Source organism: Cydia pomonella, chromosome 19, assembly GCF_033807575.1.
Source record: "Cydia pomonella isolate Wapato2018A chromosome 19, ilCydPomo1, whole genome shotgun sequence".
NCBI classification, from domain to species: domain Eukaryota; kingdom Metazoa; phylum Arthropoda; class Insecta; order Lepidoptera; family Tortricidae; genus Cydia; species Cydia pomonella.
In genome coordinates, this window is record NC_084721.1 from 17220352 (window position 1) to 17242233 (window position 21882).

Below are 21882 nucleotides of genomic sequence, written 5' to 3' on the forward strand. Positions count from 1 at the left end.
AATAAAGTCGGACACCAGCACAACTCATATCGTCATCTCACTAACATCCAGGCCTCGTATAGGTATGTAGTACATTTACATATCGCTTTCCAGTATCCGTAAAGCATTAGCTCATTCGATAGGTTAATAAGTATGGTGAGCTTGACGACACAAATATTTCATCGCTATCGCTCGTGACTCGCAGTCCATACAAAGCCAAGCGTTAATTTTATGGATCTAAAGCATCGCTGGGTAAGATATCATAGCGCAGTATTCAAACTTAAAATACATATCTGTTATTGATTTGAATATTCTCGAGCGAGAACATTCCCCATACAAAACAGAGAACATTCTCAAGAACGTCACAACTATAGATATTATACTTCTTCTTCCTCGCGTTGTCCCGGCATTTTGCCACGGCTCATGGGAGCCCGGGTCCGCTTGGCAACTAATCCCTGATATAAGTAGTATTATGTTTTTCTGTACCTCTTTTTCACGCTTATTTGGCGTTATTATATGGAGGATCATGTAAATATCAAAAATTAAATTACTTACAAAATTGAATGGTGTATAAAGCGCTGGTGGCCTAGCGGTAAGAGCATGCGACTTGCAATACGGAGGTCGCGGGTTCAAACCCAACTCATACCAATGAGTTTATTGGAACTTATGTAGGAAATATCATTTGATATTCACCAGTCGCTTTTCGTTTGAAGGAAAACATCGTGAGGAAACCGGACTAATCCCAATAAGGCCTGGTTTACCCTCTGGGTTGAAAGGTCAGATGGCAATCGCTTTCGTAAAAACTAGTACCTACGCCAATTCTTGGGATTAGTTACCAAGCGGACCCCAGGCTCCCATGAGCCGTGGCAAAATGCCGAGGCAACGCGAGGAAGAAGAATAATTTCTATAGTTGTGACGTTCTTGAGAATGTTCTCTGTTTTGAATGGAGAATGTTCTCGCTAGAGAATATTCTTCATAGTAAACGGAGAAGGTTCTCGAGAACAGCAAATGGATTGTACCGTTATAAAAGCCAATAATGTACTCAATCACTCCAATCTCAAACACACTTCTTAATTCAATCCAATGACACTTCCTTCATTCCGATTTTGGTCGCACTTTTCATATCTGATGGGAAGCATTTATGTGTTAGAGGGAGCAAGTGATATTGCTATTTTCATTCCACTGCATAGCTGCGTCCCTTAGACTGGCGTACGATGGGCCATCGTGTAGAGGAGCCCTGACAGCCAAGTCAAATATTGTAAATCGGTGGTAGGAACCAAAACTCGTTCTTCTAAAAAATTTCTGATCATTTACTGTTCTTATTTTATTTATTTATATCATTTATTTTCAGGCAACTATGGCCCATATATACATACCTTACAGACTAACATACCTACAATAATAAAAATCTTAAAATATAAATATCATTTTGACGACGCAGTATTCGGTTGCGCCACCTGTTCTGGTGCGGGATTTTATTTGCCCATACATGATGACGTGTGGTACAAATTTCAACTTTGTCACCAAAAATCGCCATAAACCCTAAATGAAATCCATGATTTTAAGAATGGACCAAAATACATTCGAAATCCCTTAACGGCCGGCCGTAAGGCTGCGCGCACATGGCAAGTTATTGCCTAGAAGTGTGCTCGGCCTTAGTTTCAGTACTTTATTGTGGAACGTTAAATTTTACTGCCATGCATAAGCTGAGAGGGGCACAGATTAGACAGATCTAGACAGAAATAGTGTTCTGTGTTGTGTTAGTGTGTGTGTTAGTGTTGTGTGTAGAGAAGTAGTGTGTGTTGTAGTAGTCTGGTGTTAGACGGAATCACAGACTACACAGACACCGCATTATGACGCATTTACAAAGAGCACGAAGTCAAACATTACAGTCGCGATATATCGGAGCGGCCGAGGTGATCAAAAATATCTGAACACGCACTCTAACGCCTTGACAATAGAGGTGTGTAGATAGTTGTGAGCATCTTGGTCGCTCTGATATATCTGATGACGACTGTACACCCCTTAAGCTTAATTTTTGTAAATATTTTTAATTTACACGAGTAGTCGCAAATGTGGGCGCAACTGTAATAGGCGGTCGCGCTCCAATACAAAATACAGCCTTGTGACAGACAGACACACAGATCCTTTTTTTACCCTTTGGGTACGGAACCCTAAAAAATGTTTATCGGCTTTTAAAATTGCTGCCAACTTATCTTGGTCTGACACTACTAACATTTTATGTAACAGTTACTCCATATTAAATTGGAGGGATACTGTCGTAGGGACCGTCTTTCGACGAAAGAGTTATTATATAGGGATTTTACGTTTTTCAGGTTCGAACTCTAAACGAAATTAAAGCCTGCCTAGTTCCGCATCTGTTTTTATTTATCGTTACCAACTGACCATGAGAATTTTACGCGTTTTTCGTTTTTCCTCAAAGTTGGCAGCCCGCGTCACATGTCCTGCAGTGTTGCCGCGCTCCAACTTTAAATTAAACGCTGCTAGGGTTCCGTGGGAAATGTCTGGGATGCTATTCGACTTTTCGAAGAGTCCTTAACTAAATCTATCACGAGTGTAAATCGTTCATCACAAATTGGCTACAAACGTTATCCTATGAGGCTATGGTGAATATGTTACGATCGCCATACTAGGAAGCACCACGCAAACACACACACACACACACACACACACACACACACATGTGGAATGAACTGTCGCCTGTGGTATTTCTGGACCGTTATGATCTACAAACCTTCAGAGAAAGAACGTATTTACATCTAACGCCGGTAACGCTTTTGCAACTCCTCTAGACTTGCGGGTAACATTGCGAACTTTAAACAAAAAATCATAAATTGCGTAGGTTTTTCATTTGTGACGTTCTAGATATCAAAAGGTACCAAAAGGTAGGTTAGGTTAGATTAGCTTTATACGAATAACCTGTCAGCGTGTCCTTATGGCAAGCAAAAATTAGGTACCTTTTGCTTGAGAACGACACAATTGTTGTAAAAATGCATGTACAGCTATGTCTATAATAATCAATAATCCACAGATTATATGGATTCCCACGATACAGGCTTAGCCCAGTGTGGGAGTAACCAAAAAAAACTGTTTAAAAGTATATTAATTATTTTAGTTAAATAATATTTTAAAAGCGCTGGTGGCCTAGCGGTAAGAGCGTGCGACTTGCAATCCGGAGGTCACGGGTTCAAACCCTGGCTTGTACCAATGAGTTTTTCGGAACTTACGTACGAAATATCATTTGATATTTACCAGTCGCTTTTCGGTGAAGGAAAACATCGTGAGGAAACCGGACTAATCCCAACAAGGCCTAGTTTACCCCTCTGGGTTGGAAGGTCAGATGGCAGTCGCTTTCGTAAAAACTAGTGCCTACGCCAAATCTTGGGATTAGTGGTCAAGCGGACCCCAGGCTCCCATGAGCCGTGGCAAAATGCCGGGACAACGCGAGGAAGAAGAAGAAGAAAAAGTTAAATAATATTTTTCTTTTTTTTTGTCGGAAGGTTGAGCATATGATCGCTATGTTTCTAGTATCATTTTAAACAGTACAATATTGCCCGGTGTTTTTGAGTAAAATCCCTGGCATTTCGTTGTCCAGCCGTTAGGTAAATAGTCTTGTTTTAGCGAGTTTTAGTGTTTCACTGTACGTGTAACAGTTTTAAACGTTTGTGCACTCAAGAGCAACGAAAGCAGATTACTTTATATATGAAAATCGTAAACAAAGCGACCAGTTTTCTATATTTCAATGCAATAAATAATAAATACACTGAGCGCCACTTGCATCATCCCACTAATCTGGGGTTATGTTACTGTATTTTTGCAAATAAATAAATGATTGAATGATTATTCGGTTAACCGGTTAAATCGTTAACCATGGTAACTCCGGGTTTAACCGGTTAACCCCGGGTTTGTGGTTTTTTTTAATTTATTTATTCGTGTAAAACAATTACACAGTTACACATTACATTAAATGCGCCAAACTGGAGTAACCAGTGTGTGGATGGTGCAAGTGTGTAATGTGTGTAACTTACAGCCTCGCACAGCTAAACTGTGGAATTAACTCTCACCTGAGGTATTTCTGGACCAATACGACCTTCAAACCTTCAAGAAAAGTACTTCCATCTAAATGGCCTAAAACGCACACGACCTCTCTGATGTTGCGGGTGTCCATGGGCGACGGTATTTGCTTACCATCAGGTGATTCGTTTGCTCGTTTGCCTCCTTTATCATAAAAAAATTAGGTTTTGACTATTGAATTGCACACACAAACACAGAGCACCAAAAGTTATTTCTTCTCTTGCCCGCCTGTTCCAAAATGCAATTCATCCATTCCATAGTTTCAGACGTCCAGCAGGCCGTATGTTTTTAACTAAATTTTTACAGGCGATTAAAATCATACGTCAAGGTACTCTTAGGATTTATACTGCTACCCATATATTTAATTATTTATGGTTTTATAACTAAGTTGATCAAGTATTCCCTAGGATTAAGTCTCCCCTTCTTCTCCGTCGAATTACTGTTGGCAGAGCAGTCGTGGTCACGTTGAACGACGAACGAGTCTACGCCAGTTCTTACTAACAGATGCTTCTCTGGCACATGTGTTAAGTAGGTGTTGGTAAGGGTTTTTATCTGATCCGTTTAACGCATTGGGGAAGGTCTTGACCTACAGCCATCGCCCCGTGAAATTGGCCCGTCCCTGAACAATAAGTCTCTCCATGGCGTCTCCACGTCCAAGTCCAAGTCTCCCCAGTCTAACCTAAAAAAATATAATTTTGTACAGAACCAAAGGATCCTTTTTACTTCCAGTAGCATCCCTGCGACGGTTTTAATGTAGGAGTTTTTTTATGATAATGCTTGGCCAAAAGTTTGGTGATCTGCATATTTATTATTGGCGGCATCTTTGAGCGACGTTTAAACTAGTAAGCTCATTTACATGTTATTTAAATAAGGAGTGTTAAAGGAACAGAAAATGATTGTTTTTAGAAAGGTCATTATTTTGACGTAAAATAACGTGTTATAAGTAAGGGAAATCCCGTGGCTTTTTGCTTATGGAGATGAGAAATTATCAAATGAATTATAAACACTAATATTTGTCATACATTAAACAATAAGTGTCCAAGTCCTCCGGTTCCGTACTCATCCCAAATTCTCAAGTATATGCCATCTTTGGACCCGGGTATGTCCTCAAACCACGTCCAAAAGAGAGGTATGGGCACTGTGAATTTCATCTCGCTTTATGTGGTAGGGTACGTAACGTCATTCTCTCAGATCTAGAGCAGAGTCCGACTGGGGAAGTGCCTCCACCTTACAGAAATCCGTAGCCAAATAAAACTAGACCCTATTCGTAGTGTTGTGTTCCTGCCGGTGAGTAAGGTTGTCAGACGAGGGTGCAGAGTGTTAGGGTCGGCAACGCACATGTAACTATATAAGCTACGAAGACTGCTTACCCTTAGGCGGGCCGTAAGCTTTTTACCAACGCAGTATAAAAAATTTGACTATTCAAAATAAAATAATTTAAATTGTTACCTAATTGTGTGATCAAATGAAGTTTATGTTTCCAAGGCCCAATAGTAACATATTTTTGGGATTTGCATCAATTCAACATAGGCTCTGCGAAACTGTGACATACTCCTAGTAAACCTTCATAGTGCATCCACCGCGCATACTGGCCGGTGGTAAAAAACTAAGCATTTCCGCGCGTCTTTTGTTTTTTCTCATAATATTTCTGGCTGAATTACTGCAAATCCGAACATAAACTTTGATTGTATTTATTTAATGTTATTCGTTAGTGATTTATTTGTGATAAAAGTTAATACATATATGGGCTGCTTTTAACGCAGGTAAAATTTGTATACTTGTATATAGTATTAACTTTCTGTTTAAGTAAAGTTAATCCAACTCTTATTTGTACGTCACTAGTTTTTCTCTCTACATGAGGCTTGGAATAGGTTCCGACCGCAAATCTAAGAACGCATGATTGTTGCAGCCCTTTCTAATGGTTTAAAACTGAAGATGCATAATTGAAGCTAATTATTTCCTTGATATTCGCTGCTGAAGTTTTTATCAGGTTACGCTGCGTAGCCCGCAGTAGCACCCGCTGCTCGAAATCATCCTTCGGCTCGTCGAAGATTGGAATTGGAGCACCTTAAGGCCAGTGACGATATTTTATTGGTTTAGACTCGCGTGGATATTAGTTTATTATATTGTACATATTTTTATTATTATATTGTTTTACTAAAAAAACCTAGTTTTCATTTACCGCTCTAGTTAGCTGTCTACAAATCATGTCGCACGACATGACTTTAATTATGCTAAAATACATTACTTCAACTGTAAAACTGTACCTAATAGCGCTTCTAACATAATAACACTTAATTGAGAATCACCGAAACATCATTAAGTAAGTTGCTAAATACAGTTTAACCGACGTCAGATGTGGATAATAGGCAACTATGCCATTAAGTCTCAAGCAGAATAAGTGATGTGGTTTACTAGCATTACGGCCACCCAGCCTATGGGATAAGGCTAGGGTCTTACTTGACGTGAGAAATAAGTTTTTTGACAAAACTTTCATTTTTGATACAAACTTTATCGCTGACTGTAAGGCAACTAACACTAACACTTACCGAGGCAATTGTAACAAACATAAATTCATATTCATATTCACATTCATGTTCATATTCGTTTATATGTATTAATTATATATTGTCAGTGTTACATTTTTATTAGGTACTTATGTGCAAGATGGATGTCAAACATAATTACATTAGTACAAAGGAAGATACAACAATAAAAATACAAAACATGTCATTATAAAGAATTATTAAAAATAATAGATTAATAGACTATTCATCCAAGAATTCAGCTTACGGAATAATAAGCCTTCCGGATTAGAAACGACTTCAGTTTCAATATAAATCCTAAGTTGGTGCGACCGGTGCGTGTATACCCAATTAGGTTGCGTTGTTTTATCACAGAGTCCCGATGACCACCTCATGTGTCCATCATTAGATCAGCTCGACGGTAGCTTAATATTGCATTATCACCAAAATTACATATGTAGGTGAAGTTTTAACTCAATATTTTGAAAAAAAAAATTTTTTTGTATGTATTGTGATAACTTGCTTATTTTTCATCTAAGTATTTAACTTTGGTCTCGAGTATTTCCTGGACCCAGGTATGTACTTACACTACTTCCAAAAGAGAGGTAAGGGAACTGTGAATGTCATCTCGCTTGGTGTGATAGGGCACAGCACAGCTGATGTCATTCCAGATCTAGAGCAGAGCCCAACTTGGGAAATACCTCCGCCTTAGAGAAAACCGCAGCTAAGTAACACTAGACCCTACTCATAGTGTTGTGTTCCTGTCGGTGACGCCGGTCTAGTCGAATCCGACTAGCTAAGACCTCCGAAATCCGCTGCATGCAAGAATGTAGCCTACGTTTACCGACGCCAGAGTGTCCGGGGATGATCCCCTTAATGTCCTAGACTCTAGACTTGTATCGCGCTAAGAAGATTATTCCTAAGTAGGTCACACTCACACATTGTAAACATTGTTATTTCTCAAAAGAAAATAAAGATGTTCAATCGTATAAAAGCTAAAGATGCCTTTTCATCATACAAAGGATTAAGATGGTGTCTTTGTACTCTCAGACCGGTGGAATTGCTCAAATATAACAACTTTTTCATGAACGATATCCTAAACTACGTCTCAAAGTTATCTTTTTATCTTATATTTATTACTACGCCTACATAATCCTGACTTATAACATCAAAGCTGCCTGTGATTCTATTTAACGACATAAGGTCAGCTGGAGTAAGAAGAACATATCTGGCCGCCGGCATTGAGCGATCAGCCCAGACTGTCGACGCGCGTAGTTCGATACTCAAACGCTCACTAAAGGCAGAGGTGCGCTCCACATCAGCGCCGATCATCAGCTCGATATTAAAACGCTCACTAAAGGCAGAGGTGCGCTCCACATCAGCGCCGATCATCAGCTCGATATTAAAACGCTCACTAAAGGCAGAGGTGCGCTCCACATCAGCGCCGATCATCAGCTCGATATTAAAACGCTCACTAAAGGCAGAGGTGCGCTCCACATCAGCGCCGATTATCAGCTTGATATTAAAACGCTCACTGAAAGCAGAGGCGCATATGCCGATCTATCATTCATCTTTCCCACGTTGACCTTAATCTGGTAAAAAATCTATAAAAAAAAACTCTCTCTTGAAAGCATATAGTAAGTTCTTTCATATAAATTTACAGTCGGAACATTATTGTAGCTTGCAATAAAGTTTACAGGCGGGTAAATAAATAAGCGACGCAACAGCAAACATCTTGGTTTCACCAGCTAATTAGCGAAAACAAACATCCAGACAAAGCGAGGGTTACACAGAAAATGCAAAAGTATAGAAGTCTATCTTGTGGGTGACTTTTCATTGTTACTCGTTGCCATGGAGATATGTATATGGCATCTTGTTTTTTTTGTTTTACTTTACTGGGTACACTTAATAGAAATCGTACAATATTGAAACATACAATTGCATATCATGGCTTACACAGCATGCTTTACAAGTACAGTGAAAAATATCAGAGTAATAGCTCGTGTCACTATTAAAACCCTGATTTGAAGGGTGTCGCCAGCTGATTGACTAGGGGGGAGGGGCATAAATTTAGTTAGAATTTGAATGATACACGGTTAAGTGAAATTAACCGTGTATCATTCAAAACTGCAACAGATATTTATTTCGTAGAATATTGAAACTATATATCCATCCTCAACTTATTAAGTACTAGTTTCTGCCTGCAGCTTTGTCTGCTTGAAATGATGATGATTAATAAGATTTATTCTTTATTCATTCATAACAATAAAATATTGTGTTGAACATAACTTAAAATTAAAAATAAAACATTACATTATATTAAAGAAATTAAAGCTTAATTAGTGATCCCAAGATGATGATATTAATTAAAAGTATTGAAGAATATATGCATAATAAAAATATATCCTTTCCCGGACTTCAAACTATCTACATAGTAAATCTCATCTAAATCGGTTCAGCGGTTGAAGCGTAAAGAGGTAACAGAGCTACTTTTGCATTTATAATATTATTACTAAACCGCGATTTGTCAAATGAATTAAATGACGAGCGACAAAACAGATTTTTATCGCTGAGCAATAGTGACGACAAGCAAGAAACCTAATAAGTTTGATCATATTGTTTTATTAACCTAGTTAATTATCTGTGTTATTACATTCTCTGTGTCATCTTAGACATAGGTTTTTAACCAATTGTGTTAAGGAAAAGTTGTGTCAGCATAGGCAACTTTTGGAAGACAAATATATATGCGGTTTCATGTAAATTTTCGTTGTACTTACATATGTATAACAATTATATAGAGAAAAATATGAAAATAATAATACATTATTTTTACATGTTTAATTTAACAATAAAGGGTTTATCCCACGGAGTTTTTGAATTTTTTTAACTTAATCTAGTAACTTCATCGATTCGAAACCAGGGTGCGTTCTTGCGTAGCCAACGTGCCAATTGTTAACGCTTCGTAGCAAACGAAACGCAACTGTAACTGGCACTAATATGAGTAATATGAAAGAGTGATAGAGAGAGATGACTACGCTACGCTACAGAGCGTTAACGACTGGCACGTTGACTAAGCAACCTGACTTAAAAATTATGTGACATTTTTTGCATAAAGACTAAAAATATGAAAATGCGCAATATTATTTTTGATCCAACCCATCGATTACTTGTTTTTGTTCAATTTACTAAAAATAAACAATGATTAACGACAACTCTGGCCTAGTAGGTAGTGACCCTTCCTATGGTCCAGCGTTCGAGTCCCGGTAACGGCATTTATTTGTGTGATGAGCAGCGATATTTGTTCCTGAGTCATGGGTGTTTTCTATGTATTTAAGTATTTTTGGACCCGGGTATGTCCTTAAACTACGTCCAAAAGAGAGGTATGGACAATGTGAATGTCATCTCGCCTTGTGTGGTAGGGCACAGCACAGCAGATGTCATTCCAGATCTAGAGCAGAGCCCTACTGGGGAAGTACCTCCACCTTACAGAAAACCGCAGCCAAATAACACTTGACCCTACTCATAGTGTTGTGTTCCTGCCGGTGAGTAAGGTTGCCAGAGCTCAACGAGGGGGGTGGGGTTAGGGTCGGCAACGCGCATGTAACTCCTCTGGAGTTGCAGGTGTACATAGGCTACGGAGACTGCTTACCATCAGGCAGGCCGTATGCTTGTTTTCCACCGACGTAGTATAAAAAAAAAAAATTGTATATTATATATATCGTTGTCTGAGTACCTACAACACAAGCCTTCTTGAGCTTCCCGTGGGATTCGAAAAATGAGATACGATAACGATAAGTTCTCATTTAGATATCTTTTGTATGTCGTATAATTGACAGAAGACGCTCGATTCAGGCAACCAATGTCACTTTGACGTTAAAAAAGTCGTAGATCTTACTCATCACAGCGGAATCGAAATAAACGTCAATTTTGACATGTCGTTTAGTTATCGATCTTTTAAAGATCTTAAACGTGTCTTAATCATTCTTCGAATCGGGCCATTAGTCAATCTGTGTAAGAGTGACCTATAATATTTATTATTATATCTCCTTGGATTTCACGGGCCTATAAATCCCGGTCTTTTGATAGGCTTGCGTGGGGATATAGATCCAACACGTAGAGGCCTCTTGGAGAGCTTTAATGTCATGTAGAACGCCTGCTGGAACCCGTTCACGGGCGCAACAATAGACACCCATGAACCGGTCGCAACAGGCATTGGGACTATTGTAGTAAAGTGAACAGTATATCGGTCTATGGATTGCAGTTTATTATTATTTTTATTATAATATTAATCGCGATCCCAAGCACGCTCGGATGTGAGTTGCGACCGGAACTTTAATTTTTCTCCTTAACCTTTTGAGGTTCCGATTAGAGTCTGCCCTTACAAACATATTTAGCTAGTTTTCGTGTGAATGTTTATGACATTTGCCCTTGATTAAAAGGGTGAATCAACTTTTTTTGTTTTGTTATCCTGTCCCGTTGTCCAAGGGACAACAGTGGCACAGTTTGTTTAAAGAGACGTTGTATACCGTTCTATTAACATGCTTAGTAGGGGGCCCATTATGGACATTGGTTATAACGACCATAAAAACGCAAGTTTGATACATTTAACCTTTTGAACGCCAAGAGCCACTAAAGTGGTCGTGTGCTGTCGTGCCTACCACGCCAACGACCACTAAAGAGGTCACGGCAGACGCTGTCAAAGCAATTTTACTGTTGACAGGTAAGGTTTAAATTAGTTTCTCAATAGTTGACATATTGGCGTGTATGCCACATTTTGATGCGAGGGAGAAAGCGTTGAAAAGGTTAAGTACCATAAAATCAGTATTTCAATGAACTTTTGTCCCCTGGACAACTAATCGTAACCATGGCAACGAGTGACGCTAAAAAGTTGATTTTCCCAAAAATACAATGGTAGCCCCCTTCTTACAGTATTCTGAGCTCGACTCCCATGCATACCTTTGAAACTGGAGTAACACCTAATTCTTCGAATTAACATTAATTCAACAAAGCCTAACTACCTTTAAAAACCCATTCAATTCCAAACCTTGTTCCCAAACAATATGGTATCATTTTCAACAAGTTTGCTAATGCACATAAAGTGTATATTGTATGCAGAATGCAGCTAAGTTGCAGCGTCTGTTGTGCAGTATTTATTAGCAAAGTTTAGAACTGTGTTGCAGTGTACGAAGGGCATACGTTTAGGAGCTACAGGGTGTTGCAGATGTTTTAAAGTTTCACGAATTTTACTCATTATTATATTATTAGGTATTTATGTTAGTGAAATAATAATGTTGCAGATCGGAACTCGCCCACCGAGAGTCCCGTACAAATTTAACTTATTAACAAATGTATACTTTTCAGCATTCTTCTCTACTTGTAGACGACATTACTTTAAAAATTTCATAGTTCTATGTCAAAAGAAAGTACTCTATAATTTTTTATTCCCTTGAGAGTATCGAAATATACGTTTTTTGCGCCAAAAATGGCCGTAACATTTTGTACAGTACATATGGTGCTACTTTATAGCACTAGTGGGAAAATTAGCATATTACGTTACTGTGTCGAACATTTAAAGGGCCATATGTACTCGTGTCGATTTAAAACACTCCCTTCGGTCGTGTTTTAATTTATCGCCACTCGTTTCGAATTTCCTATTTTTCGCACTTGTATCGTAAAATACTATTTTTACTTTAACTTAGTAATTTGTTTTTTTTTTTATTACAGCTACAAACAAGGAACTGTAGACCTGAGTATATGGTTTTAATTTTAATTCGATATCTACGCATTTCTGAGATAAAGGGTTGACAAACAGACAGACGGACGAATGGACGGACAACGAATCATCCTTTAAGGGTTCAGTTTTTTTCCTTTTGGGGTACGGCACCCTAAAAAAGTGACCAAGGCCTCCCAGTGCTTAGGGTTTAAATCGAACCAACCAAACAATATTTCTTTTCAATAATTGACTTTTAATGACATTCAATGAAAGACTCATTTCAAAAACTTGTGCAAAATATTTTTGATTTTTTGGGATCAGATTATGGGATTTTTACTTTTAGAATGCAACCGGGTAATTGGTATGTTTATGAGGAGGCTTGATTATGTTAGAATAACATTAAATAGATGTGATGTGCCCTGCTAAGCTTAACAGTAATTTTAAAGAAAATTTAATGTAAACAAACATGTACCTTAAGATCTTGATCTGAAAGTTGCATTTACAATTTTAAGGTAAGGTAGAAGACCGTCTATGAGAGAAGACCGCCTACAAGCTCTTTTCTAGCTTTTAACGCGTGCGTTTGTACGTAGGTATACCTAATTCACTTGCAGAGGGCAGTAGACCAGAAGGATTAAAGCTCTTTTTTTTTACTATGTCTGAGCGCCGTACGTAACGAGATCCTGCCCTATGACAATTACGGTCTTACCCACTAAACATTTTATATGCCGATCTTTACATATTGTTTTGTTTTGAGAGATTAAGAACAAATACAATACAAATACAAATCCACTTTATTGCACAACCTCTGAAAAAAAAAAAGTACATGGAAACACATAAAAAACATGAAGATAGAGGTAAACAACAGGCGGCCTTATCGGCCTTATATTTAATATTTATGACACAAGTTCAAGTTAATTGATTTTAAATCTTCCGAGTTCCAGAAATATCCTGTACCTACAACTTCCTCTTGCCAACGATTGACGCCTGACGCCTGCATTTGAACTTCGCGATTCGAAGTCAAATTCAAAGTCGAAGTAAATAGTATTGGCACTTCGCAGTAAGCACTGAAAGTCAAATTGAAAGAAGATTCTATATAGTAAAGTCTAGTTTTTTTATTAAAACCTTCCTTGAGTCTTGAGACTCAGTTATACAGGGTGATTTCGGGTTCGTGGAGCAAGAGAACAAGACATCACACAGAATTCAAAGATGAGTCTAATGATGTTGCTCATTATTTATTATCACCAATAATTATGATTATTTTTCAGATGACACGTAGAAAAAAACATGTTTGCATACAGTTTGGTCACCCTACTCAATGTGACGTCTTGTCGCTTTCCATACAGCGTATGTCAAAAGTCATAGGGTGACCATGATTACTTCATATAAGATTAATTTTACTTGAAAAATAATAAAAATCAAATTAATTATTTTTCAATCAAATACGAGTACTAACGTATGATAATGTAAATAATTTATAGATTCAGAAAAAGTGGTTCTGAATCACGACCCAGAAATCACATAAGGGTAAAAAATTTTTTTTTTTAGAAAAAGGTCACTTCTGTGGATAATACAATAAAAGTTAACGAATCTGCTACGAAGAACACTGACATCAGAATGATATTTGATCATATTATTTAGGTAAAGGTGGTTTGTCAAAGAAAACTTTGTAGCCACGGTAAATTTACTGCCATCTTTCGACACATGATTAAAGCTTTTAGAGCGCCATTTGACTGTGATCCTTATCCATTCACTGATATGTTGTGATGTTAAATATCAAAGTGGTGCCATCTATTTTTTTTTTATACTACGTCGGTGGCAAACAAGCATACGGCCCGCCTGATGGTAAGCAGTCTCCGTAGCCTATGTACGCCTGCAACTCCAGAGGAGTTACATGCGCGTTGCCGACACAAACCCCCCTCACCCTCGTTGAGCTCTGGCAACCTTACTCACCGGCAGGAACACAACACTATGAGTAGGGTCTAGTGTTATTTGGCTGCGGTTTTCTGTAAGGTGGAGGTACTTCCCCAGTTGGGCTCTGCTCTAGATCTGGAATGACATTCACTGGCTGTGCCCTACCACACAAAGCGAGATGATATTCACAATGCCCATACCTCTCTTTTGGACGTAGTTTAAGGACGTAGTCTAATAGATTAAAGGCCAAAGTATGGCTGCATAGTTTCGAGCGATGGTGCCACAACCTTTGAGTAGTGCCCGGTAAGATGGTGCCACTTTGTGATATTTAACAAAATTACCACATATCAGTGAAAGAATGAGGATCAAAGTCAAATGGCGTTCTTTAAAGTTTTATTCTTGTGTCAAAAGATGGCAGTAAATTTACTGTGACTACAAAATTTTCTTTGACAATCTACCTCTATTTCAAATTCTCTTTGGTTATAGTGCGTCTCGCCCGCGCTGTACGTACGGGCAAGTACGAGTGCATCTCTATTATCAAGGCGTTAGAATGCGTGTTCAATTATTTGTGAACACCTTGGCCGCTCCGATATATCTGTGTGGAATAAAAAAAACTGTGTGCAACGAGGGGGTAAGTGAATTTTTTGTTTGCAATAATCTTACTCCCGGCGTTGCACACAATGTTTTTCTAAAATACTTTAAATAATTCTTTAATACGGTGACATTTCAAACATTCAGCCACGATTGAAAATTCAGCAAAAATATTATATAAACGGCTATTAAAATAATCAAATTCAATATATTTTTTATAAAATCAATAAAAATAAATTATAGAAGTTATTATATTACAGGCTACCTGTACCCCTAGTGTAAATTTGATCGACATCATAACGTGACGAACGCGTTTGCGTTAAGTCTCATTTTGTATAGGATTTTGAGTTTCCAAAACGTCCCGCTTGGCGCGCTCTTTCTAAATCCAATACAAAATGAGACTAAACGCAAACGCGTACGTCACGTTTCGAAATCAAATTTATTTACACTAGGGGTACTGGTCCAATTTGTTTTTAACAATTCCCGATGCCTCTAAATAAAACGGTAAAAATATATTTTTTCTCCCCAAATTTTGGGGAAAGTCGCCATTAATACTATTCGTTACCCGCCATTCTGTTCTTTTGTTTCGATTTTTGCGGTTTTCTTTTGTAATACAAACGAAATTTCTTTATTCCCCCCTTACAAATCTTGTCTTAGCATCGCAAAGTTATATTTGCGGTTGCGAAACTGAATTATGCAAAGAAAATACAAGCGAGCTTTGACGTATCAAGCGCACGTTGACTTTTGTGTTGATAACCATGACCTCGTTATCTGTTCATTTGTCTTGATTCTTATAAGTATTGATTTAAAGTTGTAATTGGTTTGTTCTGTATATTCTACAAGTTGGTAAGGCAGCTTGTATTGCTTTTGTAGGTGTTTTTATAAAGTTATCTAGCTACTGTTTGCGATTACAATTAATTCTGTTTTGACTTGTGACTTGATACGATCAAATCTAATTTATTATTATTCTATTCCAGATGATCATATGAGATGATATTAAGTATATTAGTTACTCTATACATAATTAGGTATAGGGATTCGGAACGCCTGGCGTACCCCAAACTAGGCTGAGCAAACTTGGGGCCCTGCATGCGTAGCCAAGATACCAATCGTTTACGCTCCGTAGTGAACGGAATGCAACTGTCTCTGTCGCATTAATAAGGAAGAGTGATAGAGAGATGACTACGCTACCCTACGGAGAGTAAAGGATTGGGACGAGATTAGATTTAATAATAATAATAATTCAGCCTATATACGTCCCACTGCTGGGCACAAGCCTCCTCTCGTGTGCAAGAGGGCTCGGGCTATAGTCCCCACGCTAGCCCAATGCGGATTGGGGACTTCACATACACCTTTGAATTTCTTCGCAGATGTGTGCAGGTTTCCTCACGATGTTTTCCTTCACCGAAAAGCTAGTGGTAAATATCAAATGACATTTCGTACATAAGTTCCGAAAAACTCATTGGTACGAGCCAGGATTTGAACCCACGACCTCCGGATTGAAAGTCAGACGTCATATCCACTCGGCCACCACCGCCTTAGATTAGATTTAAATGTAAATATTATTTATAAGTATTTTTATTATTTTTGACATTTGCGGCAGTAATGCAGTCAGCAGTAATATCGCGCTGCAATACTGCTGCAGTAATACTGGTGTAATTTCAATCCAAATGGTTGTTTACCTCTATCTTCGTGCATTATATGTGTTTCCATGTTGTATTCTGAGGTTGTGCAATAAAGAGGATTTGTATTGTTTATAACTTATTTAATTCAGTACAAATTATACCTTTTTCCATACAATCGTAATCCTACAATTCGCAAAATTAAATTACAAAGTTAACCTCCGGACTACTCAGTACAATTCCTCATATTTCACTACCTCGGTTCTGTCTCTTACATGTTATTGAAAATTAGACTGTATAGCATAAGGTTTAAGGTTGATTATTATATACATAATAAAGTGATATTAAATGTTTTGAAAGTAATATTGAGAATTACATTTGGAGTCCGTATCGGCAGATTCTGAAGTCTGATTGGTTGATTTAAATTTAAATTCTTTCTTTGACACGATGCCTAATATTTATACGGTTTCTAAGAGAATCAGAATCTATTTATCTATCTATGTATAATATCGTCACCTAGTACCCATAACGCAAGCCTAATTCAGCTTACTGTGGCAGTAGGACTATGTATGTAAGATCCTCCCCTAGCATTCAAATTTATAAATAAATAAATATTATAGGACATTATTACACAAATTGACTAAGTCCCACAGTAAGCTCAATAAGGCTTGTGTTGAGGGTACTTAGACAACGATATATATAATATATAAATATTTATCAATACTTAAATACATAGAAAACACCCATGACTCGGGAACAAATATCCATGCTCATCACACGAATAAATGCCCTTACCAGGATTTGAACCCGGGACCATCAGCTTCGTAGGCAGGGTCACTACCCACTAAGCCAAACCGGTCGTCAAATACTGCAATTTATTAAAATAAAATACTGCATATACTAATATACGAGTCACACAAATCATATAAACACCTACTTAATTAGGTAATGCAATTATATTTAAACAAACAAGTTTCCTTTTGATAACAAAAAGATAATATTTGTATCAGTTTCAAGTATACTGTAAACTGATTATAACATATCTTGGAAGGTCAAATGTTAACTTAAAAGTGCAATAATAACTTTTAAGCCAATTAAGTACTTATTCAAAGTCGTTTTTGTGACTTTTAGTTTTTTTGTTAAAACCTCAGCGGAGTCAATACTCTTATATGACCCTTTTATGATACAGGAGGCAAACGAGCAGACGAATCGCCTGATGGTAAGCGATTACCGTCGCCCGTGGACACCTGCAACACCCTAGAGGTTGAAAGTGTGTTGCCGGCCGTTAAGATGTGAGTACGCTCTTTTCTTGAAGGTCCTATTGGACCGGAAATACCACAGGCGACAATTTATTTCACAGTTTAGCTGTGCGAGGTAGGAAGTTCCTGGAGAAACGCACAGTTGAGGACTGCCAACTATCTAATACTGTTATAGTCGTTCGATTTGAAGCTGGGCCGGCTAGTCTTATGTCTATTGTTAACTAAAACCGCGCGTGCTACTACCTGCAAAAAAAGGGTCGTATAATTCTAATTGGCATCTGAGCGCGGACTAGTCCAACGCTCAAAAAACCAGTGTGCGCGCTCCGATAACGCCGCCGGCGTTATTATTAGCGTTCGCCGGCACTCCGTAACCGTAGAGGGACCACACAAGAAATCGAAAATTATTTTTCCATTTGTTCATTTTGTTGTTCAGTTGTAGTTCAATAACCGGTTAAAGTGGCCGGACCCTTTTTTGCGGGTAGTGGCACGCGCGGTTTTACTTAACAATAGACAAAGGATAAAAGCCGCTCGGGGCCAACTACAAATCTAACGACTATACATACAACGATGTATAGACGCCTGCCCGCTTTAAAGCGCTATTCCCACTAGTTACCACCGAGTTGTTACCAGTGGTAACTACTGATAATTTTTTCCCACCCTTTACCACTGGTAATTAAGGGAAAAAATTACCAGTAACTAATACCAACTTGGTTTGGTGGTAACTACTGGGACTTTTTTCGCAGTAGACCACTGGTAGGTGGGATTTTTTTAAAAAGTGCCCGCTTAACCTTTCGGTACTAAACACAGCAGTCCACGTGGCTGTTTGAAAAGTCCAGGTATCGCTTTACTAAGACCTCATCACCGTAAACTGTCTTGCTCTAAGAGCACACGTTGGATATTGGCGACATCTTCATATAGTTAATTTTGCTCTCACTACCTTGACCAGGGATCGGAACCGGTTTTTTGCAAAAACATCGAAATAACCATATATTTCGGTTTATTTTATACTCAAAATATAGGACTCAGTTCTGTTTTTAGATAACGACTTCGTATTATTAGATTGCCCGATTAGGAATGAAATAATTAACAAAGAACGAAAAAATACCGTTTTCGTTCCCATACAAAAAATACCGGTTTCCGATCCCTGACCTTGACACTTCCTAAATTATCCCAATGAACAGAAGCTATTAAAAAAAACTGAACAAGTGTGAGAAACGAAAGAGAAGTCATCTTAATAACTTTTGGAAATATGCAAAAATATGTTTGATTTTCTTAATAGTATTTCCCTAAAACTGTCTTTGTTTTTATTTATCTAGAGAAAACAATCCTATTTATATATATAGCTACTATGGTACTGTCATTGAATGACAATGTCGGAGTGCAACGTATCTGGATTCAGTGAAAATTTCTTTCGAAGCATGCTACGCTCAAAAGCCTCAAAGTCAACTGAAACCATAAAGAAAATTGTAGACGAAATATTTTATTATCTCTCGTGTCAAGGTTCGAACAATGTGCATAAGACGCTCAAGATAAAAAGACGTTAAATTTCATACATACCTGGGTACATAACACCTTTTCCAACAGAAGCTGTTAATGTTTATTAATTATTGATATCCGAAGTTTAATCCTTAGCAAGTATTGGAAAAGTTGCATCAGTTTCTATTGATATGCCCATATTTATAATAGGATTTACTTTGTTTTTTACTTTAATAGTAGTATTGGCTGCATACAGAGCACATTGCTTGCAGGAAAAGTGTAGATTTAATCAGTATATAGACATGAAAGGATGCACGCTAAAAGGACACTGTCTGCCACAGACATGGAGTATACAGGTATATCAATACCACCTGTAAACTACTCATAGATTGGACATATCATATTGTCATGTAGAGAACATGACCACATTCTCCTGTGTGTCATACTTGGGGTGTCTTTGGTGTGGACTATCTGGTGGTAAACGGTTAAGTGCTGTACTTAGTGAAACTTCAGAAGGAATCCTAATGCATTGCAGAATTATTGAAAACCTCCACTTTTGAAGAACCCTATATGTATCTTCAGAAAACCTCGTGAGAGGTCCATTTAATAGTCAGAAGGACACTTCTTTCAAACTGTACAGGGTTCCATTAAAATTTCAAAATTTATTTTCTTACACATAAAGTTTTAATATCACATGTGATTTTGGGATTGCCGATTCAGACTATGCGTTTTTGGACTACTTCAAAGGATTCTGCTTATATCTCTCAGGGATTTATGCCCAGAGATGACAACAATAGATACTCATGGTGGGTGGTGTTGAAAATTTCGGAAAAACCAGGTCCTGCAGGCACCTACTGACCGAGAACTGACTGACTGGATCTACGATCTAATGAAAATTTTGAGCGTTGTGTTGCGATATTGAGAAACGACAATGTGTAGCGGTGAGTGAAAGTGATAAGTGAAAGATAATTATCAAACCATTTGATATGATACTTAGAAAGGTAATTGTAAATCAGTGTTACAGTGATGAAATCCAAAACGATTAGATCATTATTCAAAAGATGGGTATCATAATTTTATTATGAGCTACCGTTAAAAGGGTAAGGGTCATTCACAACAATTAGATTCGTATTAACGATAAGACCGCCTGGTTATCTAATATTTAAGTTTATACATTTGTGTGTTTTGTTGTGTCCATTAATCTCAATACAATGTTATTTGATTTCATTTTTATTTAAACTTACCCAAAAACTATAGGTACTTATTACCTATATGTATACACTAAGTTTATATAATGAAGTTACCTATTCGATTAATGGATATCTGGGAGACCGAGCTGTGCTCGGAAAACATATAAAAACTCAAAAATGGGCGTTTTCCCAGAGATAAGACCTAGCTAGGTCGACTTTCCGCCCCTGATAACCCCACTATACCACATTTCATCGAAATCGTTAGAGCCGTTTCTGAGATTATTTCCGATATATAAGAATTGCTCATTAAAAGGTATAAGATAAGATAAGATTGATATCTAGTGGACATTTAACAAAATTAAAGCGAATACAGGGCATCCTCGGAGTTAAATATGTAGATGCAATACCGTTTCGTTTTCATTATACAAGGTGAAGGTGAGGATTGCGAGAGATTTTAACGGTGCATTCCTGATGGCAACAGAAGCAAAAAATGTTATATGACTTTTTGTGAAATTCGACAAAAAAAAAATTTTTTTCCCTTTTTTGAACACTCCTGTACATAAAACGTAATTTTTATCGATAAACACATAACCTAAAATTAACTAAAAAGTTTTTTCGAATACATTTTTTAAATTTTTCGATATCAATCAATAGGTATGTCCAGACTAGACCTCAAAGTGGCAATACCGCAGTGAAAAATGTATTTTGTACCGACTTATAGCGAAATAATGATTTCGAAAAACATTTAATTATCTCTGAAACTAGGCCTAATCCAGAAAATTTGATATGACATTTTATTTTCTAAATATTACCAGGAATGCTTAGTTAAAATGTCTCGCAATGCTCACGGGCACCTTGTATATTAGCCTAATTATTATTTTTCAATCGCAATTCAGCAAATTCAAGCAATGGACAAGTATTCCGACATTACCATATTAATAATAATTAATTAATTTAATTATTAAATACATAGATAGATAAATAATTATTAAGTTACCTACCTACTGACAAAGATCTAAAAATCAACTAAAAGTGCAATAGAGTCCAAACAACCTAGTAACTCAGCACAGACTTGTCATTCATTTCATGTCAATGTTTTCTATGGAAAATCCTTCCTAAAAGGAATTCCTGGAAGGCTAATGAATGTTAAATAGAAAGCCTTCTATTATTGTAATAATGTCCTATAATATTTATTTATTAATTATTTGACTTCCTTAATTATTGAATATACTTTAGCCAAACGTATTGGAACGGGATGTAGTTATTTTACTGTTAATTTAATTTTATTATCATTTTATCAATGTTTACAATAATAACTACCTAATTTAATTTTTATATATTTCTAACATACTCGTACCTTTTGTATATAATAATGTAAATTACGTATCTATGACAATGTATCGTCATTACAAATAAAGAATATGAATATGAATCATATTTTTCCGCGATTTCGGAGTTGGCTTTGTAGTCAAAAATTGTTAAGTATCACCATATGACCTCGACCAGTTGACGACTGGATTG